The sequence below is a fragment of the Ovis aries genome, chromosome 17, assembly GCF_016772045.2.
Source record: "Ovis aries strain OAR_USU_Benz2616 breed Rambouillet chromosome 17, ARS-UI_Ramb_v3.0, whole genome shotgun sequence".
NCBI lineage: Eukaryota > Metazoa > Chordata > Mammalia > Artiodactyla > Bovidae > Ovis > Ovis aries.
In genome coordinates, this window is record NC_056070.1 from 59,550,226 (window position 1) to 59,573,810 (window position 23,585).

A 23,585-nucleotide genomic window follows, 5' to 3' on the forward strand; every position below is an offset into this window, starting at 1 on the left:
TAGCAGAGTACCTCATTCCGTGTTGGTTGCCTAAAAAGTGCTGGTTAAACAGTTGAGGGATGCTTTTCTAGGCAGGTTGTGATCGTTTTATGGATTCTTACCAAACATTCTTCCTCTCCACCTTCCCCAAATTTGGGAGGCAGTCCCTGTCCTCCTTGTGATTAGATGTGATCATGTGATTAATTCTAGCCAATGAGCTTTGGAAAGACGACAGTCATGGCTTCCTCACTGGAATATTTAATTACCGGTGTCAGACATCCCGAGAGGTCGTTTTCTCCTGCTGTTGTGAGTGTCAGTATTTCAAATGATAGCTCTTGCATGATCCTTGTTCTTAAAGTGAGGATAACATGGGTCAGAGCCCTCTGCTCAACCGTGATGAACAAATATGGAGTCCTTGTTGTTTTAACCGACTGGGATTTGAGAATGTTACTGCAGCAGAACCTAGTCCCTTCCTACTCAAAGGGTAACCTGCAGATTTCAGCTGCATCAGCTTCACCTGGGAGCTTGTTAGAAATGCAGAATCTGGGGCTCTGCTAAGACCTACTAAGCCAGAATCTACATTTCATTTTTTTAAAATCTATTCTAATCAGTATTTCTTTGATTTTCAAAAAAAAGTTTTTATTGGAGTATAGCTGATTTACAATATTGTGTTAGTTTCTGCTGTACAGCAAAGTGAATCAGTTATATGTAAATATACCCTCTCTTTTTTATTTTCCCATATCAGTCATTACAGAGGACTGGTACAGTTCCCTGTGCTATATAACACGTGCTTATTAGTTATCACTATCTATTGTATACATACTAATGTGTATCTGTCCATCCAATTTTCCAGTTTATCCCTCCCCACCCCTTACCCCCTGCTAACCATAAATTTATTTTCATACTAAGTGAAAGAAGTCAGACAGAGAAAGACAAATATCATGATATTGCTTATATATGGAATCTTTTTTTTTAAGTGTAAAAAATGAACTATAGACAAAACAAAAAATAGAGTTACAGATGCAGAATCTACATGTTGAAGATCCCTCAGGGGACCTGCATGTGCCTTAGAGATACCAGAGTGCTGATACTAAGTATCAGTCCATCCTGACTGATACTCAGGTGAAGGGAGGCACAAAAGGCTGGGTTTCAGCAGGTAAGTCACTTAGCTCCTCTGGGTCTCAGCTTCCTGATGGACCCCTCACATGGGAATTTAATGAAATAATGCACACGGCATGCCCAGCACCCAGTGAAAGCTCAATAAATAGTAAGGCATTATCATTTCAGAAAAGAAGTAAATTGCCACATGCCTGGACTGGAGGCTTGACTTCCTAAAGCTCCTTTTCCATTATCTCTGCAGCAAGAACGCTGTGTTCTGGAGACTCAGGGTGGCATCTGATATAAGAACTCAGCAAACATTGATCAATTAACCCGCCCAACAGCGAAGTTTCTATGAAGCACGACATCATCTTCAAATCGTGTGTTTATTTGCTTAATTCCTCTTCTGCTGTGTCTCTGCAGCTTCGTGCCCTGATCCCCTGATCCTCCAACCTGACAGCAGTGTTTGCAAAGGTAAGAACAGCGATTAGCTTTGAATTCTTTTTTTTGGAGACCGAACGTTCCCTCTTCCATCATCTCTCTAGTGCCTCCGTAGGGCCACTGCCTCTGAGAACTACAGGGAGATGGTTCCGCAGGAGGAAACACACACAGACTCAGACACATACAGACACAAACACATGTACACACACGCACACTACATTTCCATTCAAGGCAGAGAAAAGGAAATACCTGAGGGTGAGCTCAGAGATGACCAGACTCCTCACCATGTTCTCTGCCTCTAGAGAATTCTCCCGGCATGTTTGTTCATTCCATCCTAAATCTTCCCATTAGGGAGAAAACACAGGGATTATCCACTTTTTGTAATAAGGAAGAAACCAAAGTTAAATAGGTCCCCTCGAGCCATCTAGGACAGTGCCTAAGAAGGCAGCGTTTAGTGCCAGGCAGGCCTGGGTACGAGGCCAGGGACCACCGAAGACGACCCCTGGGGCTTCCTGAACAAGATGTCAAGCACTCTCTACCTCCCTGTCTGTATTTGAACAAGGGCATGTCAGCTCCTCCCAGCTGGGAACACATCCCTCCTTCCACACTTGCATGCAGGAAAGCCCATGTGAATCTTGTTAAAATCAGGGTTGTTGAATGCAATCATGTTTATGGAAATTTCCAATCATGGTCACAAACGTAACACACGTTTGATTGAACGTTGTCGGAAGCCAGGTGTTGTACATTCGCTCATGTAATCCTCTTGATGAGAGAAATAGAGACAGAGAGAGGAGGACAGGGCAAGCGAGGCAGGGAGGAGAGAGGAAAAGGGGAATAAAAAGCGAGGAGAAGAAAAGAGAAAAGAGAGAAGGGAAGTGAAAGTCGCTCAGCCGTCTCCGACTGTTTGCGACCCCACGGACTATACAGTCCATGGAATGCTCTGGGCCAGAATCCTGGAGTGGGTAGCCTTTCCCTTCTCCAGGGGATCTTCCCAACCCAGGTCTCCCACATTGCATGCAGATTCTTTACCAGCTGAGCCGCAGGAGAAGCTCAAGGATACTGCAGTCAGTAACCTATCCCTTCTCCAGGGGATCTTTCTGACCCAGGAATTGAACCAGGGTCTCTTGCATTGTAGGCAGATTCGTTACCAACTGAGCTATCAGGGAAGCTCAGAGAGAGCAGATGGAAGTGAAAACGGACAGGCAGAAGAGGAAGGAAGCAGAGATTCTGTTTCTGGCGGTGTTTTTTTTTTTTTTTTTCACCCCCATCCTTACTTCAAGTTATCTCAGAGCCATGGTTCTTAACATTTCTTTGGACACTAACCCTTTTCAGAACTTGATGAATATTTGAACCTCTTCTTGGGGAAAAAAATGCAATGTCTTTCCCTTTCCCTTCCCCCGACCCTCCCCACTATCTGTTCTTTTTCAAATTCTTTTCCCATTTAGGTTATTACAGAATATTGAACAGAGTACCCTCTGCTGGTCTTTATTGATCATCTACTTAATATATAGTAGCATGTATCTGTTAATTCCAGTCTCCTTATTTATCCCTCCTCCTCCCTTTTCCCTCTGGTAGCCATAAGTTTGCAAAACTGAATAAATCTTGATCTCACTAATATGTGGAATCTAAGATCTAGATTAGGGTTAGGGATAAACTAGGAGTATGGACTTAACAGATATACATTACTATATACAAATAGATAAACAAAAAGGATTTACAGTATAGCATAGGGAGCTATATTCAATATCTTGTAATAACCTATAGTGGAAAATAATCTGAAAATATATATAACTGAATCAATTTTCTGTACACCTGCAACACAGTATTATAAATCAACTATACAATGGCACCCCACTCCAGTACTCTTGCCTGGAAAATCCCATGGATGGAGGAGCCTGGAAGGCTGCAGTCCATGGGGTCGCTGAGGGTCGGACGCGACTGAGCGAATTCACTTTCACTTTTCACTTTCATGCATTGGAGAAGGAAATGGCAACCCACTCCAGTGTTCTTGCCTGGAGAATCCCAGGGACGGGGGAGCCTGGTGGGCTGCCGTCTATGGGGTCGCACAGAGTCAGACACAACTGAAGTGACTTAGCATACTTCAATTAAGAAGTGGAATAAATCTAACCATAATCTCTAGCCAAAGTCCATCTACTTGAACACACAGTGGCTTAGAGGCTATTACTATGTGTGATTGAAGTGTGTGTGTGTGTGTGTGTGTGTGTGTGTGTGTTTGTGTGTGTGTAAGAGAGACAGAGAAGGAGAGATACACAGAGAGATTGAGAGATGGGGAGAGAAACACACAGAGAGAGCTGGAGGGAGAGAGAGAGAAGAGAGAGAGACTTACTGGGAACTGTTAGTATTTCATCCTTTACCAATGACAAAAATTATACATGAAGCCAAATTACACCTGCGAAGCAGAAACCCAATATGAGACAGAAATGATGGTGAATCTGACCTGGTGACCAACCATCCCAGTTTTCCAGGGACTAAGGGCTATCCTTGGATGTAGGACTTCCGGTGCTCAAACTGGGTAAGTCCTAGGGAATTTGGGAACGGTTGGTCAACTTAATCTAATCCGAGCACAGATAATAATACAAACTGGCCTGAATGGGTGGCATTTCAGGGGGCAATGGGACAAGTGACAAAGACGGATTTGGCTGGACATTTCAAGAGAGGGCTCAGGACCCTGTTGGGGAGCCCACCATCCTCTCTGCTGGGAATTGCCTGTGCTGAGGTTTTTAAGGACTGGGTTGCTGAGAAAATAGGGGGACAAATTTAGGGGGAAGAGGGAAGTGGGGAGAAAATGGGAAGAACCAAAGCAGAGAAGGTTCTTTAGAAGAGGCGGGTCAAATGGGACTTCCCCCAGTGATCTGGTGGTTAAGACTGGCGCTTGCAGTGCAGGGGTCCCTGGTTTGATCCCTGGTTGGGGAACTAGACCCTGTGTGCTACAAATTCTGCAACTAAGACTGGATGCAGCCAAACAGATAAAATAGACATATTTGTTTAAAAGATGGGGATCAAATCATAAAACTTGAAAAATAAACTCATAATTGTAAATAGTGAATGCATCACAAGGTATTTTTGAAAAGAAGGGCATCGTGTAATTAGAGAGGAAAAGAAGGCTTGGCTTTCTCTGGCCTTGCCTTCTGGCAGGGAAAAAAACAACAGAGCAACTTCATCACACCGATTCCTTCACGCTCTGGCAGGCAAGTGATAAAATCATCAGATGAGGGTCCCCGATCCCCGTCTCCCACCGTCGCTTTCGCCAAGTGTGCCGTGTCTAAAGTAATGAAGGCGGCTTGATTAAATGTTTGCTGGCTGCAGCCGCTGTGCTAATTTGGAGATGGGTTTATTAGTTTAATGACGGCTCCAGATCATCAGAAATCATTAGCATTAGTGCTGCAGCCCGCCCTCGACATCAGCCCAAGGCTCCAGCCTGCCACAGTCGCCATTTCTCTATTTATATCACTCTTGTTTCTGGGAGAGGGTGCTGTGTGTATGTGTGTGCGCGCACGCGAATGTGCACACTCACACATGACCATTCGTACACGCACGAGCTGAGACTTTCTACGCGTTTTATCGGTATAATGATTTCAGCTCTTCTCCCCCAAATGAAAAGATGTTGTAGCCCCTAGACTGTCATACAGAATGAAGTAAGTCAGAAAGAGAAAAGCAGACATTGTATATTAGTGCATATCTGTGGAATCTAGAAAAAGTGGTATAGATGATCTTATTTGCACAGCAGAAAGACAGACACAGACATAGAGAACAAACGTATGGATGCCAAGGGGGAAGGAGGTGGGTGGCATGAATTGGGAGATTGGGACTGACGTGTATATACTGCTACTATATAAAATAGGGTTTCCCTAGTGGCTCAGTGGTAAAGAATCCACCTTCCAATGCAGGAGACTGGGGTTTGGGTTTGATCCCTGGATCAGGAAGATCCCCTGGACAAGAAAAGGGCAACCCATTCCAGTATTCTTGCCTGCGAAATCCCATGGATAGAGGAGCCTGGCAGGTTACAGTCCATGGGGTCACAAAAGAGTCAGACATGATTTAGTGACTAAACAACAACAATAACATGTATAAAACAGATAACTAATAAGAACTGACTGTATAGCACAGGGAACTCTACCCAGTGCTCTGTAGTGACCTAAATGGAAAAGAGGGGAGATATGTAAACGTATAGAGCTGATTTAGTTTTCTATACAGTGGAAACTAGCATAAAATTGTAAAGCAGCTATACGCATACAAAAATAAAAATGAAAAAATGTTGGGATAAAAAATCAATTTTTTTTACTAAACCCAAAAGGCTCTATATCATTCCTCACACTCCACCTGCTGTTCTCTGATTCCATCTCCATCTCTCTTTCATGTCCCCCCTCCAGACACACCATCCACTGTGCTGGTCCTCAAGCCTGTAGTTCCCACCTCAGGGCCTTTGCACAAGCTGTCATGCCTGAATCACTCTTCCCCAGGATAACAGCCTGGGACATTCCCTCACTCCCAACTGGCTGCTCAAATATCACCTCGTGGAAGCCTATTCTAACCAGCCCCTTTAAGATTCCAACCTCCACCATACCTTCTACTCCATTTTACCCTGCTTTTTTTTTTTTAAAGATTCTTTTTTTGATGTGAACCATTTGTAAAGTCTTTTTTGAGTTTATTACAATATTGCTTCTGTTTACTTGTTATCATTATTATTATTTTTGGCCACAAGACATGTGAGGTCTTAGCCCCCCGCTCAGGAATTGGACCTGCACAGCGTGCACTGGACAGTGAACTCTTAACCACCGGGTCACCAGGGAAGTCCCCACTCTGCTTTCTTCATTCTTTGCAAACATGCTGCATAAGTGACTTATACTTAGTGTCACCATAATGTCATCCCCATCTGTTTTGCCTTCTCCAGTATTCTATCTCCAGTGCTTAGAACCACCAGAGAGACCATACATCATGGTTGAATACATCCAGAAATGGACAAATACGTAAATGAATAGAGTCGCTAGGCAAGGAAATAGGGATCCTAGGAATCCGTTAGGGCTCAGGGGAAGTCCGCTTTCTGTGACACTGCAGGTCATGGCAGTTGTGAAGGCCGTCAAAGTCTCAGGGACCAGCCACCCCTCAGCAACCCCCTTCCTGGGTTGGTCAGACTGTGTACCAGGGACTCACCAGGAGAGAGAACTATCCCATAAGGATCTTCAGCTGTGATGTTACTTGGTGCAGATGAAGATGAGTTGGGCTCCAGAGCAAGGATTCATCAAAGTGGGGGAGGTGAAGAGATGGTTTTTCTTCATTCATTAAAAAAGAAAAGATTTCCTTTAGCTTGAAGGTATCGTTTAATTAAAAGGTTTTTCTCGTGGCTTCCCCTGCTCCTCTCTCTGCTCCTCCTGTAAACAGCCTGCCTGCTAAATGGTTTCCCATATATGAACAAACAAAATCAGCCTTTCATGTAATCCGCTCTCTGTGAAGCACACCATGTGGGCAATGCTTTCAGTTTGACCCTCCGCAGTAGGAGAATCAGCCTGCAATACAGGAGACCTCACTTCGATTCCTAGGCTGGGAAGATCCCCTGGAGAAGGGATAGGCTGCCTGCTCCAGTATTTCTGAGCTTCCCTGATGTCTCAGATGTAAAGAATCTGCATGCAATGCGGGAGACCTGGGTTTGATCCCTGGGTTGGGAAGACACCCTGGAGGAGGACATGGCAACTTACTCTAGTATTCTTGCCTGGAGAATCCCCATGGACAGAGGGGCCTAGCGGGCTATAGTCCATAGGGTCGCAAAGAGTCGGACATGACTGAGCGACTAAGCACAGCACATTAGAGGAAAAGAGATAAAGTCTAGATTAAAAAGCAGAAGCACAACCACACACACACACACACACACACACACACACAATCCAACTCCACCCTACTTTGGGCTGTTTTGCTCTGTGTGCTTAATTTCTATAAATGGTGGGCATCTTGAGAGAAGCAACTCTGTCTGATGTGTTTCTGCCTTCTTGAACCTTCTGTAACACAAGGTAAGGGCTTGGGAATGAATGGGTGGATGGGTGAATGAATGCATGAGTGAGGAATCTGCAAAATAGTTCCTGGCTCTGCTCCCTCTGCTCCTTCCCATCACCGTCCATAACAGGTGACCACTTCATTCATTCGGGGGAAAGAAGATTTAAAACCTGGCTTTATTTAACTATCTTTCCCCAGAAAGAAAAACCAATAATGGGTCTTATTTTTTAAAGTGTAATAAAGAGGAGAACATACCTAGCATTCTATGACCCAGATTGCAAACTGTGACTGATTTTGGTAGGAAGGTATTGAGTTGACTAAAAAGTTCATTCAGGAACTTTTTGGCCAACCCAATGGTATTTTGAGGGTAAGGAAGAACTGCCTTAGGCATCTTAGGAAATCATCCACTGGGAATCCTTTGAAAGCCCACACTCAAGCATTCCACAGTAAACATGCATAAAATTCTTGATGACTCGAAAGGGTACTAGTGGAGTGACGTGGTAAAGTCATGGTGATGGCCACATAAATCCAATGTATTTAGACTCTCTAACATGGCTCAAGGATTTCTCACGTCCTACGTCGACTGAAATAAGCCCTTCTCTACACTGACACATAGTTAAACGATTGTCTTAAAGTGTGAGGAAATAAAGATGTGGAAGTCCGAGGCTGTTTTAGTCTCTACGGAGTCTGGTTTCTAGCGGATGAAAGAATTCAATTCAGATGGTTACACTCAGAGACATTTCTAAAGGGTTATTTACAGAGGTGTGAGCCTGATAAAAAGAACCAGAAAGGGATGGCCGAGGACTCAGAGATTTCCAACAGCAGGAATTTGTTACCAAGCCTGGAACGGAAGGGGCAATGGAGGAAGATGAAGGTCTCGGGTTCCAGCGAGAGTTGGAACTGGAGCATGGGGCTACCCAATAAGTGGTGTAAACACAGAGGGCCACAACCATTCTTAGAAAGATGGCGCAGAAGCAGAGAGGGGATAGAAACACGGACAACCCCCCTCCCCCCCCCCTCCCCCTTCTCCTCCCCTCCTCTTCCCCTCCCCTCCCCCTTCCCTCCCCTCCCCCTCCCCTCCCCCTTCTCTAATCGCCTGCTGGTGCTTCTTCTTTTTCTTCTTTTTTTTTGGCTGTGCTGGGTCTTTGTTGCAGCACATGGGCCTCTCTAGTTGTGGCAGGAAGGGCTTAGTTGCTCCGCAGCACGTGGGATATAGTTCCCCGATCAGGGATCGAACCGTGTCCCCTGCATTGGAAGGCGGATCCTTAACCAGTGGGATCACTAGAGCAGTCCCCTGCTGGTGCTTCCTGTTGGGCAAGCTCAACTGAAATCCATTGTCCGGGGAATGCAGGTCTTGTAGTCTGCATAGTTCAACGTATGGAACACAGGGAGGTTAAGCAGGGTGGAGAGTCAGTTTTGAGATGGGGAGCAGAATGGTGGAGTTGGAGTAACCAGCCTCCTGGATTCAACAGGGTAACAGACGGGATCATGTAACCTGCTATTTGCTGAGCAGATTGAGTTGATGAGAAGGAAGTCTGTTGGGTGACATTACTGTACAGGATCAAGACTGAATTTCCCCACACTTCGATGGGAGATGTCCCCTTCTTTTCTTTATATATCTGAATTTGGTCCAAGGGGTGGATGGAGAGGAAAAAGAAACAAAGGATACCCAGTCCTTGGATGTATTGTATCCCATGAAGACCTTGAAGATTTTCTGGCAAAGGGATGCACCCTTATGCAGCAGGCAGCCTCCAGGATATCACCCCCCAGCATCCTACCCTTCTGTGTCTCCTCCCACATTGTTCCAGCACTGGGACAGCAGGAGCGATGGTGCCTCACTTCTGAGATTAGGTCCTAAAAGAGACTGCAGCTCCGCTCTCTCGGTTTCTTTCTCTCTCTCATGACTTGCTCTGGGTGAAGCCATTATGGGGGCAGCTCTGTAGAGGGATCCACATGGTGAGGGGCTAAACCTCCTGCCAAGAGTCACATGGATAATCTTGGAAATGGACTACCCTCCACCCCAGACAAGCCCTCAGATGAGACTATAGCCCAGCTGGTAACTTGACTTCAACTTCACTGGAGACCCAGAGCCAAAACCACCCAGCTCAGCTGCTCCTAGATTGTTGACCTTCAGAAACTGTGGGAAAATCGATGTTTGTAGTTTTCAATTACTGATATTTGAAGTGCTATGTCATAGCATGCATCTGTATGTGCTCAGTTCAGTCGCTCAGTTGTGTCTGACTCTTTGCAACCCCATGAATCAAAGCACGCTGGGCCTCCCTGTCCATTACCAACTCCCAGAGTTTACACAAATTCATGTCCATTGAGTCAGTGGTGCCATCTGGCCATCTCACCCTCTGTTGTCCCCTTCTCCTCCTGCCCCCAATCCCTCCCAACATCAGGGTCTTTTCCAATGAGTCAACTCGTCACATGAGGTGGCCAAAGTATTGGAGTTTCAGCTTCAGCATCAGTCCTTCCAATGAACACCCAGGACTGATCTCCTTTAGGATGGACTGATTGGATCTCCTTGTAGTCCCAGGGACTCTCAAGAGTTTCCTCCAGCACCACAGTTCAAAAGCATCAATTCTTCAGTGCTCAGCTTTCTTCACAGTCCAACTCTCACATCCATACATAACCACCGGAAAAACCATAGCCTTGACTAGATGGACCTTTGTTGGCAAAGTAATGTCTCTGCTTTTGAATATGCTATCTAGGTTGGTCACAACTTTCCTTCCAAGGAGTAAGCGTCTTTTAATTTCATGGCTGCAATCACCATCTACAGTGATTTTGGAGCCCCCTCCAAATAAAGTCTGGCACTATTTCCACTGTTTCCCCATCTATTTCCCATGAAGTGATGGGACCAGATGCCATGATCTTCGTTTTCTGAATGTCGAGCTTTAAGCCAACTTTTTTGCTCTCCTCTTTCACTTTCATCAAGAGACTTTTTAGCTCCTCTTCACTTTCTGCCATAAGGGTGGTGTCATCTGCATATCTGAGGTTATTGATATTTCTCCTGGCAATCTTGATTCCAGCTTGTGCTTCTTCCAGTCCAGCGTTTCTCATGATGCACTCTGCATATAAGTTAAATAAGCATGATGACAATATACAGCGTTGACATACTCCTTTTCCTATTTGGAACCAGTCTCTTGTTCCATGTCCAGTTCTAACTGTTGCTTCCTGACCTGCATACAGATTTCTCAGGAGGCAGGTCAGGTGGTCTGGTATTCCCATCTCTTTCAGAATTTTCCACAGTGTATTGTGATCCACACAGTCAAAGGCTTTGGCATAGTCAATAAAGCAAAAATCGATGTTTTTTGGAACTCTCTTGCTTTTTCGATGATCCAGAGGATGTTGGCAATTTGATCTCTGGTTCCTCTGCCTTTTCTAAAACCAGCTTGAACATCAGGCAGTTCACAGTTCACATATTGCTGAAGCCTGGCTTGGAGAATTTTGAGCATTACTTTACTAGCGTGTGAGATGAGTGCAGTTGTGCGGTAGTTTGAGCATTCTGTGCTCAGTTGTATCTAATTCTCTGCGACCCCATGGACTGTAGCCCACCAGCCTCCTCCGTCCATGGCATTTCCCAGGCAAGAATACTGGAGTGGGTGGCCATTTCTTTCTCCAGGCCATCTTCCTGACCCAGGGGTGAAACCTGCGTCTCCTGGGTCTCCTGCATTGGCAAGCAGATTCTTTACCACTGAGCCACCTGGAAAGCCCAGATTTGTCAGAGAGCAGCACTTACCTACTGCACACTTTGAGGCCAGAGGCATTTGCTGCTTTTTGATAATGGTTGTTCATGTGCATTAGGGCTTTTATTTTTTAATCATGGATTTTTAAAAAAATAATCATGGATTTTATTTTACGTTTTGCATCAATTTTTGCTTTTAGCTATGGCCCATTCCATGGACTGTATAGTCCATGGGGTTGCAGAGTCAGACATGACTGAGCGACTTTCACTTTCATGGCATGTGGGATCTTAGTTCCCTGACCAGGGATCGAACCTGTGCCACCTGCAGCGGAAGTTTGGGGTCTTAAGCGCTAGCCTGCCAGGGAAGTCCCTGCACTGGGACTTTTAATTCTGTGCTTATCACAATCATTCACTAGCCCTGGGGGCTGAATTCTCTTAACTGTGTAACAAAGTGTGTATTAACCTCCCTAAGTCTCAGTTTCCTTAATTTAAAATAAAGGTCACAACAATGCCAGTCAAAAGAGTCAACCTAAAGGATTCGAGGGAATAAAGCATTCCAAGTGCCCCAGACAGAGCAGCTATTTAACAACAACAATAACAAAAAAAATTAGTTATTTTCATGGATAAGGGAGAGAAATGGGTTTTAAACACTATGCATAATTAAGACGATGACCCGCTGGGGCGCGAGGCTGCTCACCCCTGCTGCATCGTCTGCTTCAGCTGTTCTTTCTTGTGCCTTGAAGCCAGTTCTGTTCTCTCCCAAGTGCTATAACGCACAGTTTCTCAAAACAACAGGCCCTCCTGCCAACCCCCAATGGCCTGGAGCTTTGAAACACGTCTCCCTCCTGACCGTGGAGAATCGGCTGTCTCCACTCACGCCTCCTTGGCCGAATGGGGAATCCCTGATTTTCTGGACGTGCTCTGTCACTGCCTGGGTGGGAGCCAGGTTTTGCTCATGATTTCCATTCTCGAATGACTCAGAGATGAGTAGGGGACTGAGTCATAGGGAGCTGGGGGTGTGGAGTGGAATGCAGCTCTTGAAATCTCTCGGGGTTGGGGGAGAACCTCAGAAAATAACACCGAGGAATACAGGAAGGTTTCACTCTTGGTGGATGCCTTCATCAGCAGATTACATTGAATAGATGTAATACATTCAGTTGGTGAATTCAATTTCACCTCCACCCCATACCTCACCATTATATAAAGGCTTCAGGTTTCAGAATCAGCTTCAAGGAAGAGGATACAGGGACTTCCCTGCTGGTCCAGTGGCAAAGACTCCACGCTCCCAATGCTGGGGGCCCAGGTTCGATCCCTGGCGAGGGGACGAGATCCCTCATGCTGCAACTAAGAGTTCGCCTGCCACAACTAAAAAAGATCCTGCATGCCGCAGTAGAGTTCAGAGATCTTGAAACCTGAAACTAATACCCGGCACAGCCAGAGAAATAAATTAAAAATCAATTTTTAAGTAAAAGAGGGTGGGTGCAGATCATCAAAAAAGAATGAGATTAATTTCTGCCAAGTGGGGCTTCATATTAAAAGATAAATTCAGAAATAAAAAAATGAAATTATAATCAGTGTTTACCTGGAAGGAAAGAAGAGAGGGGTGGCAGGAAGAGAGAGGAAGGAAGGAAGAAAGAAAGAAGAAGAAAACAGTAGGCGATGAAGAGCAGCTAAGCCAATCTCTGTCATGATTCCTGCTCAACCTGGGAAAAGTCACCTACTTACCCCATCTTTGCCAATGGCCACATCCTTTAATCAGGAGAGACACCCCTGCCCCCAAACATGATACAGACAGTATCATCCCTGAGTGTCCAACTTGAAACTCACATTGGCATTCATGACAACCATCCCACCTTGACAAAGAAAAAAAAAGAAAACATTTTCATTTCAGTTTTCATCCTTCCCCTCTCCCCAAGAAGCAGGTAGAAAAACAACACAGAAATAGCAACAAGTAGTGGTCATTCTGGAGAAGGAAATGGCAACCCACTCCAGTATTCTTACCTAGAGAATCCCAAGGACGGGGGAGCCTGGTGGGCTGCTGTCTATGGGGTCGCACAGAGTCGGACATGACTCAAGTGACTTAGCGGCAGCAGCAGCAGCAGCAGCAGCAGCAGCAGCAGCAGCAGCAGCAGCAGCAGCAGCAGCAGCAGCAGCGGTCATTCTGTGTCAGTTTTCCTTTTAGGCATAGAACAGTCCTGCTTGAAAAGGACAGTATAGGGTTGTTAAGCAGACAGAGGTGGGATCCCAGGATTTCTTCTTTAAGGCCAGGAAGCTTTCAGGTTGATGTGTGTTTAAAAAAAAAAAAAGAAAAGAAAAGAAAAAGTGTACCAATAAGGATGTTTAGGGTTCCACTGTTTATAGTAGTGAAAAATAAGAGGCTATAAAAGTCTCCATCATTTGGAGACTAATTTACTCAATTAAGATACTTCCAGAAGTGGAATATGTTATAACCTTTAGCGATAAGGGGCTATATTTACATGTCGTGAAAAACACAAAGAGAAGTATGTGCACAGAATCCTATTAAGTGGGTCATGCCATGGTATAATAAGAAGAATGATATAGTTTCATTCCTGTTTTGAATTATCAGTGGAGTATACATGTGCATATATATATATATATCTATATTTAAATAAAAATTTTTAATGTCTGGAAAGCTACACACCAAACTGTTAACAGTAGTTTGAGGGTGGTTTGGAAAGGGTCAGAAGGAAAACAGCTTTTACTTTTAAAAAAATCTATAAAGACTTTCTATAGTGTTTGAAAGTCGGATAACAAACATCTGTGGACTTGCAATTTTTTTTTTTTTTTAATGAAACAGCTTAAGAAGTCAGAGATGTGAGGCAGAGTACCTGGGTTCTTCTGAGTATCCTACAACAAACTTGGCCTCTCTCTACAACTGGTCTCTTCTGGCAGAGACACCAGAAGAATCCAAGCACCCTGCCTAGGGGGGTGGGGAGGGTGAAAAGAAGGAAACTTGGCAGTACAGAGAGGAGAGATCCATGTGATTCTAGTCCAACGGGTGTTCTCGAGGTAAATTTCAAGCTGTGGAATCATCTGGGAATCTGTGAGAATGCAGTTTCTGGGACTCCAGCCCTGAAGGTTGGGGAAAACCAGGACAATTCCATTATTACGATGTGTCTCCCAGGTGATTCTGATGAGAAAGCCTGAGCCATGGCATTAAGACCCAGCCTCAGCACCATTTCCTGTGCATCCTTGGACAAGCTGGCCAGGTTTTCCTCCTCACAAGTTTCGGAGTCATTGGATCTGGGAAAGAGCTTGAGAATGTGCGTGCACGTGTGCTAAGTCGCTTCAGTCATGTCTGACTCTTTGCAACCCTATAGACTGTAGCCCGCCAGACTCCTCTGTCCATGGGATTATTCTCTAGGCAAGAACACTGGAGTGGGTTGCCATGCACTTCTCCAGGGGATCTTTCTGACCCAGGGCTTGAACCTGTGTCTCCCTGCGGCTCCTGCACTGCAGGCAGATTCTTTACTGCTGAGCCACTGGGGAAGCCCCAGTGCCCTCTAACTGAGGAGAACGTACACTTCTAACAAATTCAGGTGCAGTGGATACTCCCGATCTGGGAGCCATGCTTTGAAGAACTACCACATTACCCTAAGAAGCCACAGGACCATTGTAAGGAGCAAAGGGGAGCATACAGGACAGAATGTTTGCAAACTGGAGAGGCTTGCGATATGGTGATTAAACAAATCATTCAGATGCTACCTCTTCTACTTACTAACTCGACAATTTTGGGGAAAAAAAATCTCTGAGCCCTCCTGAGACTTAGTTTTGACATCTCCAAAATGGATGTCATGGAACTTTTTGCAGACACGCTACTTCTATGAAATGCACACAAAATATCTCACGGTTTACCACCCGGATGCTTGAAGATTAAATTATTTTCCAAGCAGGTAGCATTATTTAGTGCAGAAGGTGTGCACACCTGAAAAATGTGCAGTAAATCTTTGCTTGTATGACTCTGAGTGCTAAAATACTGTAAGAGAGAAAAGGAAATGATTTGAGTACCAGAGGTAATCAGCCAGCATCGACTGAATGCCAAATGTATGCAGATGGGTAGCCACTCAATGAAAGAATAAGGTTGCTGGGGTCATTTTGCCAAATCATAGCAGGTAAATCAGACCTCAGAATCAGGTGCCTTGTGGGTAGAGAGGGTCATGTGACTTCGATTCTGAGACTCGTTCCTCCCTGGTCTGCAATTGGGAATCCTAAAACTTACCCTAGAGACTCTTGGGAAATTCAGATCATCAGCAGAATCCAGAGCTCTTTGGGCAGTCCTGCTTTTTCCCTTATGGACCTAACTGAACCTCGGACACTCCTCCATTCTGAGCTTGGTTCATCCTCTGTGTCCCAGTTTTCCATTCATTCAAAATCAGGTCCTTGTTCCAGTTCTGTGATTAAGTGGCATGATTACCAGCTGACGGCAGCAAGCTGAGTGTTTGTAGGTAAGCTCTGCACCTCCTGTCACCATTCTAATATGGGAGAGAGGGACCTGAGTTGTTGAGAGATAGAGTTAGCACGTGGGAATCACCTGGTACATAGCAGATGCTTTTCTAATGAGCTCTGTTGTTCTCATCACTGAGCTATGTCCCTGTCCCTTCCAGGGAGAGCCTCACATGGCTCCAAGTGCTATCATGCCAGGGGGTACCACCTTGTTCCTCTCTACTCAGCATGCTTGCCAGACTCCTGCAAGGCAGCCCATGACCCACCTAGAGGTGTTTTTCTAAATGTGGTCACCCACCTCCCTCATCCAGACCCCCTGAGAGTGCTCATTAACATTTCAGATTCTTGGGCCCTCATGCAGACTGTCTGTATGAGATTTTCTGGGGTGGGGTCTCATTCTGCCTTTTTAACAAGCTCCATAGATTCTAGAACACAATAAAGTTGGAGAATCACTGCTCTCCAAGATTTGTGGTTTGTGCCTGATACAGAACCTTTTCTTGTCACAGCTATTTTGATACATAACAGCAAGAGTGATGACCATCATTATTATATATTGATAATGTGCTGGCAACAATGTGGGGCATGGGGCCACAGCCAGCTAGGCATACTACAGCCCTCAGGACAAATTCAGCTCACCCCCTGATTTTGTAAATGAAGTTTCACTGGTGTACAGCCACACCCATGGTTTCTGTCTTGCTTTCTGTTGTCGCTTTCACCTGCTACAAAGGCAGAGTCAAGGAGTTGCGATAAGACCGGAGATATGAAAAGGAAAGGGGGATTGACGCTCTGGCTTTTTAAGAAAAAGTTTGCAGTTCCTGCCATCAAAGGTAGTGTGTCCATCCTACCACAGAATCATAGGCAGTTATTAAAAGTGATGCCTTTTGGAACAGTGAGAGGTTATTTTTGGGGGCTCCAAAATCACTGCAGATGGTGACTGCAGCCATGAAATCAAAAGAAGCTTGCTCCTTGGAAGAAAAACTATGACAAACCTAGACAGCATAATAAAAAGTAGAGACATCACTTTGCTGACAAAGTCCATCTAGTCCAAGCTATGGTTTTTCCAGTAGTCATGTATGAATGTGAGAGTTGGACTATAAAGAAAGCTGAGCATTCAAGAATTGATGCTTTTGAACTATGGTATTGGAGAAGACTCTTGAGAGTCTCTTGGACTGCAAGGAGATCAAACCAGTCAATCCTAAAGGAAATCAACCCTGAATATTCATTGGAAGGACTGATGCTGAAGCTGAAACTCCAATACGTCAGCCACCTGATGTGAAGAACTGACTCACTGGAAAAGCCCCTGATGCTGGGAAAGATTGAAGGCAGGAGGAGAAGGGGACAGCAGAAGATGAGATGCTTGGATGGCATCACAGACTCAATGGACATTAGTTTGAGTAAGCTCCGGGAGCTGGTGATGGACAGGGAAGCCTGGCATGCTTCAGTCCGTGGGATGGCAGAGAGTTGGATATGACTGAGCAACTGAACTGAACTGAATGCTGGGAAAGATTGAGGGCAAGAGGAGAAGGGGGCAAGAGAGGATGAGATGGTTGGATAGCATCATTGACTCAATGGACATGAGTCTGAGCAAACTCAGGGAGGTAGTGAAGGACAGGAGAGCCTGGTGTGCTATAGTCATGAGAATGGAAAAGAGTCAGACACAACTTATTGATCAAACAACGACATAGAGGAATAATTTCTGCCACTGAAGAATGCTAATTGAGAGAATTAACTGACAGACACAGAGATGGTAGGTTTTGATCCTGAGCAGTCACTTTTACCTTTCTGTGCTTTACTCTCCTTACCTGAGAAATGGCTGCAGTGGAAGCATTTTCCTTTGGCACTTGTGGGGATTAAGTGACATGGCTGAAGAAAAAGGCTCGATCCCTTGTCTGATGCATCAGAAACGCTCAAAAATCTGAAGCCGTGGTGTGTGTATCTGTCAGTTGCTCAGTTGTGTCCGACTCTGCAATCCTATGGACTATAGCCGCCAGGCTCTTCTGTCCATAGGAGCTTTCAGGCAAGAATACTGGAGTGGGTTTGACATTTTCCTCCTCCAGGGGATCTTCCTGGCCCAGGGATCGAACCCACGCCTTCTGGGTCTCCTGCATTACCAGCTGGATTCTTTGCCTGCTTGAGCCATCAGGGAAACAGTGCTTGCATTCTCTCCACTTTGCTTGCCTGCTTATTTTTTTAAGGTGGTTTTACTATTGTAAAGTCTTTATTGAATTTGTTACAATATTGCTTCTGTTTTATGTTTTGGTTTTACGGCCAAGAGGCCTGTGGGATCTTAGCTCCCAGACCAGGGATGGAATCTGCATCGCCTGCTTTGTAAAGTGGAGTCTTAACCATTGGACCACCAGGGAAATCTCTTGCCTGCTGATTTGGAATGATTTACATCTTCCAAAAAGTGATGCATGTGCTTGCCTAACTCTACGCTAGAAAAAGAAGTGCGTTCGTCAACTGCTTGTTCACTTTGTTATTTTTATTTTTTGCTAGTTACTTTTATTGGCCTACAATTGCTTTACAATATTGTGTTAGTTTCTGCTGTACAACGTAGTGAATTGGCTATATGTATACATAGAAAGACTCTGATGCTGGGAGGGATTGGGGGCAGGAGGAGAAGGGGATGACAGAGGATGAGATGGCTGGATGGCATCACCGACTCGACGGACGTGAGTCTGAGTGAACTCCGGGAGTTGGTGATGGCCAGGGAGGCCTGGCGTGCTGCGATTCATGGGGTCGCAAAGAGTCGGACACGACTGAGTGACTGAACTGAACTGATACATATATCCCCTCCCTTTAGGACCTTCCCATCTTCATCCACCTAGGTCACCCCAGAGCACCGAGCTCAGCTCTCTGTGCATAGAACAGGTTCCCACTATGTCTATTTTACACGCGACTGTGTATATATGTAAGTGCTACTCTCCCAGTACCTCCCACCCTCCCCTTCCCCCACTGTGGCCACACGTCCCTTCTCTGCCTCTGTGTCTCTATGCACCTGCAGAGACATGGATGGACCTAGAGTCTGTGGTACAGAGCAAAGTAAGTCAGAAAGAGAAAAACGAATATCGTATGTTAATGCATATATGTGGAATCTTTAAAAAGAATGGTGCAGATGAACCTATGTGCAGGGAAGCGATAGAGATGCTTGTTCATTTAAAAAATGCATCCTGCCTCTGGCAGGAAGTTTCCTCCATCACCCTGCATTGCTCTGCAGGGCTCACAGTTCTACAAGCAGGCCCCTCGTGAACCACTCTCCAGCCGCCACGTGCAGATGCAACGGCGTGTGCCTGTGGATCCAGGCAGCGGCTAATCCTCGTGTCATCCTGGGTGCCTCTGCACAAGTCCCTTCTCTGCATTTGGCCTCAGTTTCTCTGAAGGAAGAGGAAACAGTCTCTGTGTCTCTTTCCAGCCTTCACATCATGCTCCTCTCCCTTGGGATTGCAAAGAAACTCTACCACCAGTTGCACTCCCCCTCCCCAACCTCCTCCACTGTTTGCAGCCTCCTCGCTGCAACCAGGGCTCCAGAGAGAGCAAAAGCCTGTGAAATGGAGTTTCCCTCTCGCTGGGCATGGCGGGCCTTTCAGCAACCCTGCGACCTGGATTAGGAGTTTGAGCAATGCTTCTAAACCCTGCACTCTATTTAATTTCCTTGATTTATAGCGAGGATTTCCCACACCTCCAGGGGAGAGAGGCATTGCCATCCCCCCCTCGCTTCCCAAGGCAGAGCCTCTGATTCCTCAGCCTGTTTATCCCCCTCCGTCGCTACAACAAAGACCATCTCCAGGGACCCTGGCATGTCTCTTGTAAACCAGGTGACATAGCTAAGCCCCGGGGTTCTCTCCACCCACTTGGATTTCCTCACGTGGAGCTTGCCCCGGGATTCTGATGCTGCTACACGTTTCCTGGCTGGGAAGGCAGCCCCATGAATATGTGAATTTCATCAACAGCCCCTGGTGGGGTCTCCTCTGACCCTCAAGACTGTCGCAGGGGGGAATAGGGACCAGCATGGCCTCAAAGAGGAGCTCTGAGGACTCCTGGGCATGAATCAGCTGGGAGATGTGTCCCAGCCAGCAGTGAGGAGCACAAATGCTTGGAGTGGGAGAGTCAGTTCTAGAGGGAGTTGGCAGTTTTTCTGGGTCAGAGGGAGAGTTGGGAAGGAGTTCCAGGATCCATGAAGACTCAGGAGGGGGGTGGTTGGGTGGGAAAAGGAACTCATTGGAGAACTCTGTCCTCCCTTTTCAGGGCTTTCTCCCTTAGCTGGAGCCAGATTTGGCTTCCAGATCAGCTTCCAGTCTCATCAAGCTGAGACTGGGAAACTCCAAACCCAGGCATATTCACCAACAAGTATGGATGAGAAACTTCTAGCTGTATGTACAGTAGGTAGCCCCACAAACACCCAAGGCTCAGCTCCCACTGGTCCTTTGCCCAGACTCCAACACTGACACCTTGACAACTGTAATGCATTCCTCCCCCTCTCCTCAAGCATCTCTATCTCCATCTCTCTATCTCCCTGTCCTCCCATCTCCTTTCCTTTGTTGTTATCCCTCTTCCTGGCTCCCTTCTCTCAGTCTTTCTCTTTCTCACATTCACCTCTCATTCTCTGCATCTCCCCATCGTCCCTCTTTCTCCTTCCTCTTTCTGTCCTCTCTCTTTTTCTGGTTCTCTTTCTTCTTTCTCCATCACTTCCTATCCTCTTCTTCTCTTCTGTTGTACTAGGACACTCCTTCCCAACCTGTGGCCCACAGACCAGTAGCAGCATCACCTGGAAATTCATCAGAAATGCAAATTATTGGGTTCCACTCTAGACCTACAGCATCAGAAGTTCTGGGGGTGAGGCTCAGCCATCTGTGTTTCCATAAGCCCTCCAGGGGATCTGATGCATGCTCAAGTTGGAGAAAGACATTGTCAGAGGAAAATGGTCATGGGAGGGAAAAAAAAAAAAGTATCTTTGAGTGCTGATCCGATAAGCCCTCATTTCTAAACATGTAAAGCCCTCCTGTTCCCATTAGCTAATTAGGACATTGGACCACCAGCCTGGCTGAGATGTTTTCAGGAACAACGGCAGAAATCACACTCAAGTTCTCTGATTACTATCACCCTTCTAAATCCCTTAGGCCAACCCACGTCTTTCCTGTCGCTGCTTTCTACCTTTATTCTTCCCTCTCTCTGGGTGCTTTAAGGGGTGCCAAGAACAGGGGAAAATTGAACCCTATGTCCAACAGTTCACAGTCTGAATCAGTATTTGCCAAAGTGTATCCCCCTGCTATTGATAGGAATATTGATAGGAAAAGGATTCTGCGGTCAAATATGGGTGGGGAGGGCTGCATAAACAGATTTATTTATTGCAGAACTTTTCAGAGCCTAAGTCCATGGTGGGTTTCAATGTTAGTGGCATGTCCTGAACTTGACCACAGAAATCCATTTTCTTTAGGGCATTGCACAGGATGCCCACACTTGGGAAATGCTGCTTAAGGAGACTATGTCTTTTCTCCCCAGGAGCCTTATATGAATGCCAATAGGCATGGAGTGAAACAGCCAAGATGGCACTCCGCAGACTATGTTGACCTTGGAAAGATCTAAGCACCAAGGGTAAGAGAATGCTCAGTAGCTCCTGGAGTCCCTGCCATGTCTCCCTGTTGGTGTCTGAATGGGTGATGAGCAGACTTTAGTCTTCAGACTTCATGCAGCCAGCTTCACTCCACGGCATTGACTGTGATATCAGTTCAGGATAAAGAATGAGAAAGCTGTGAGCATGCTACTGTTTCTGAAATATGCCCAGAACTTATCCCTGGAGCTTCTATTTAGTAGAGCTGGCACGAGGGCTGGGAATCGAGATTTTTTTAAAAAGGTTCCCAGGAGCTTTGGATCTAACAGTGAGGACTGAAAGCCGCTGGTTTGCATGAATTTGTGCATGGTGTTTATGTAATGGTATGTTCAGAGAGATATGGGATCCAGAACTTTGTGTATAATCTTTGAAATAGACCTAAGGGAAGATAACCAGCCCCTTTCACCTTGGGCCCCTCAGCTGGGGTGAATGGGCTGTGGATTTGTTGTGGTGGGGATGCTGACATGGAGGCAAAAGCAAGAGAGAGAACTTTTTATTTCCCTACGGACCTGAAAGATACAAAATCATGCTTTAGTTCAGTGATGAGTAAGTCTCTTTTTTCCTTGACAAAAGATAATTCAGGAAAAATACAAAATGTTTATGACCTATTTTTTTCATTAAAATTGAAAATCGTTCTGTTGAGTCCCGGAAAGGGAGAGGCCAGTTCTTACAATGGAAATGACCTCTGTCAGTGGTCTTCAATCTCCTTTTAGATGTAGAAATTTTTTCTCAAGGGAAGTCTGTGGTCAAACTCCATGTGTCACATTAAAGAAAGCTCTCTGCCTTAACAGTATATGGGAGATCTGAAGCTTAAGGAAGTGGGCCATTTTCCCACTGATATTTGGAGGCAATAAAGACATTTTTTTCTAAACAGACTGGGAAGCATAACCTACTTTCTAGGCCCCACAAATAAAGCAATGAACTAATTGGCATTTTAGGGACTTCCCTGGTGGTCCAGTGGCTAAGACTTAGCGCTCCCAATGCAGGGGGCCCGAGTTTGATCCCTGGCCTCAGAACTAGATCCCACATGCTGCAACTGAAAAAAAAAAAAAAGAAAAAAAAAAGTTCCACTTACTGAAACAAACAAATTAAAAAAAAAAATGCGGAATGCCACAACTGAGACCCAATGCAGCCAAATACATATCTAAATTTTTTTTTTAATTGGCACTACTTTCTCCCTTCCAAAATAGTATTATTCAAGAAGATTTGATTAATCACAGCATAGCTGAAGCTTTCAAATTTTTCAACATGATCTCAAATCTCAGACTACATGTATTTTACAGATTGAGGTTCCTAGAAACTGCATTTAAAAAGTCTCATTAATCTTGTGAATTCCCTTTGATTTGCATCATTTTAACTTTTATGGAGATTTCCTAATTCTTTTATCCTGGAATTTGGTAGAGTTTATTGTTCCATTCCCCGAAGACTTTAGCAACCAAAAAATAGACTTCTGTATGTCTTGAAGAAAAAAGTAACCATGGTAGAATTATCTGAGAAAACTAATTGGCAGAAATAGAAAAAAAAAAAAAGTACTATCTGATTTTATTATTACTAATATTTTTACAGTCAAAATAAAATAGATTGGGACTTCCTTGGCATTTTTCTTGCCACCCTGGCCCGTTGAGCTTTACTGGCACAGAATTTGGAAGGGTAAAGAGGAAGACAATGAGATGTGTTCTTCTCCTGGGACTAAAGCGAGGCCTTTTGGGGAGAGTTTGGAGGACAGAAGTCCCTGAGCATAGGAGGTGGGAGAGAAGTGAGAAGGATGCTAAAGGATTTCCAGGAAGTGACGTCAGGCAAGGGACCAACTGTGTCTGCAGTTCTGTTGCTGGAGAGAGAATGAAGTTCCTTCTCACTGCATTGACTGACTGTTAAAAGATACTTCTTGTATGCTGCACTACTCAGATGTGGACATCAAAGGGCAATAGCACTGTATTTAAAAGCAATAAACATGGGCTTAGGGGCTTCCCTGGTGGTCCAGTGGTTAAGAATCCACCCACCAATGCAGGGGACCCTGGTTCAATCCTTGATCCTGGAAGATTCCACATGCCTCAGGGCAACTCAGCCCAGTGTGCCACAACTCCTGAGCCCATGCACCTACTTTCTAGCCTAGAAAGTAGCCTGTGTGTGTCAAAGAAGACCCATCACAGCCAAAAACAAAACAAAAGAAAAAACACTTATAAAATGTCAATGATTTGACATCTCATGGAATCAGAAATAGGACCGGGGCTGCATATTTAGATGCCCTACCCTGCTGTCGCTCCCTCTCAATGTGAATGCTGCTCTGAGGGCCAAGTGACT

The 23,585-nt window shown here is 45.3% G+C and overlaps 1 long non-coding RNA gene across 1 annotated transcript; it reads left to right on the forward strand.

The window, feature by feature from the left end:
• The first annotated feature begins 529 nt into the window (after positions 1-529).
• Positions 530-22,872, forward strand: LOC132658007 (uncharacterized). Its single transcript, XR_009596900.1, has 2 exons — positions 530-1,551; positions 21,176-22,872. It is a non-coding gene; the product is annotated as an uncharacterized LOC132658007 (long non-coding RNA).
• Positions 22,873-23,585: the final 713 nt, after the last annotated feature.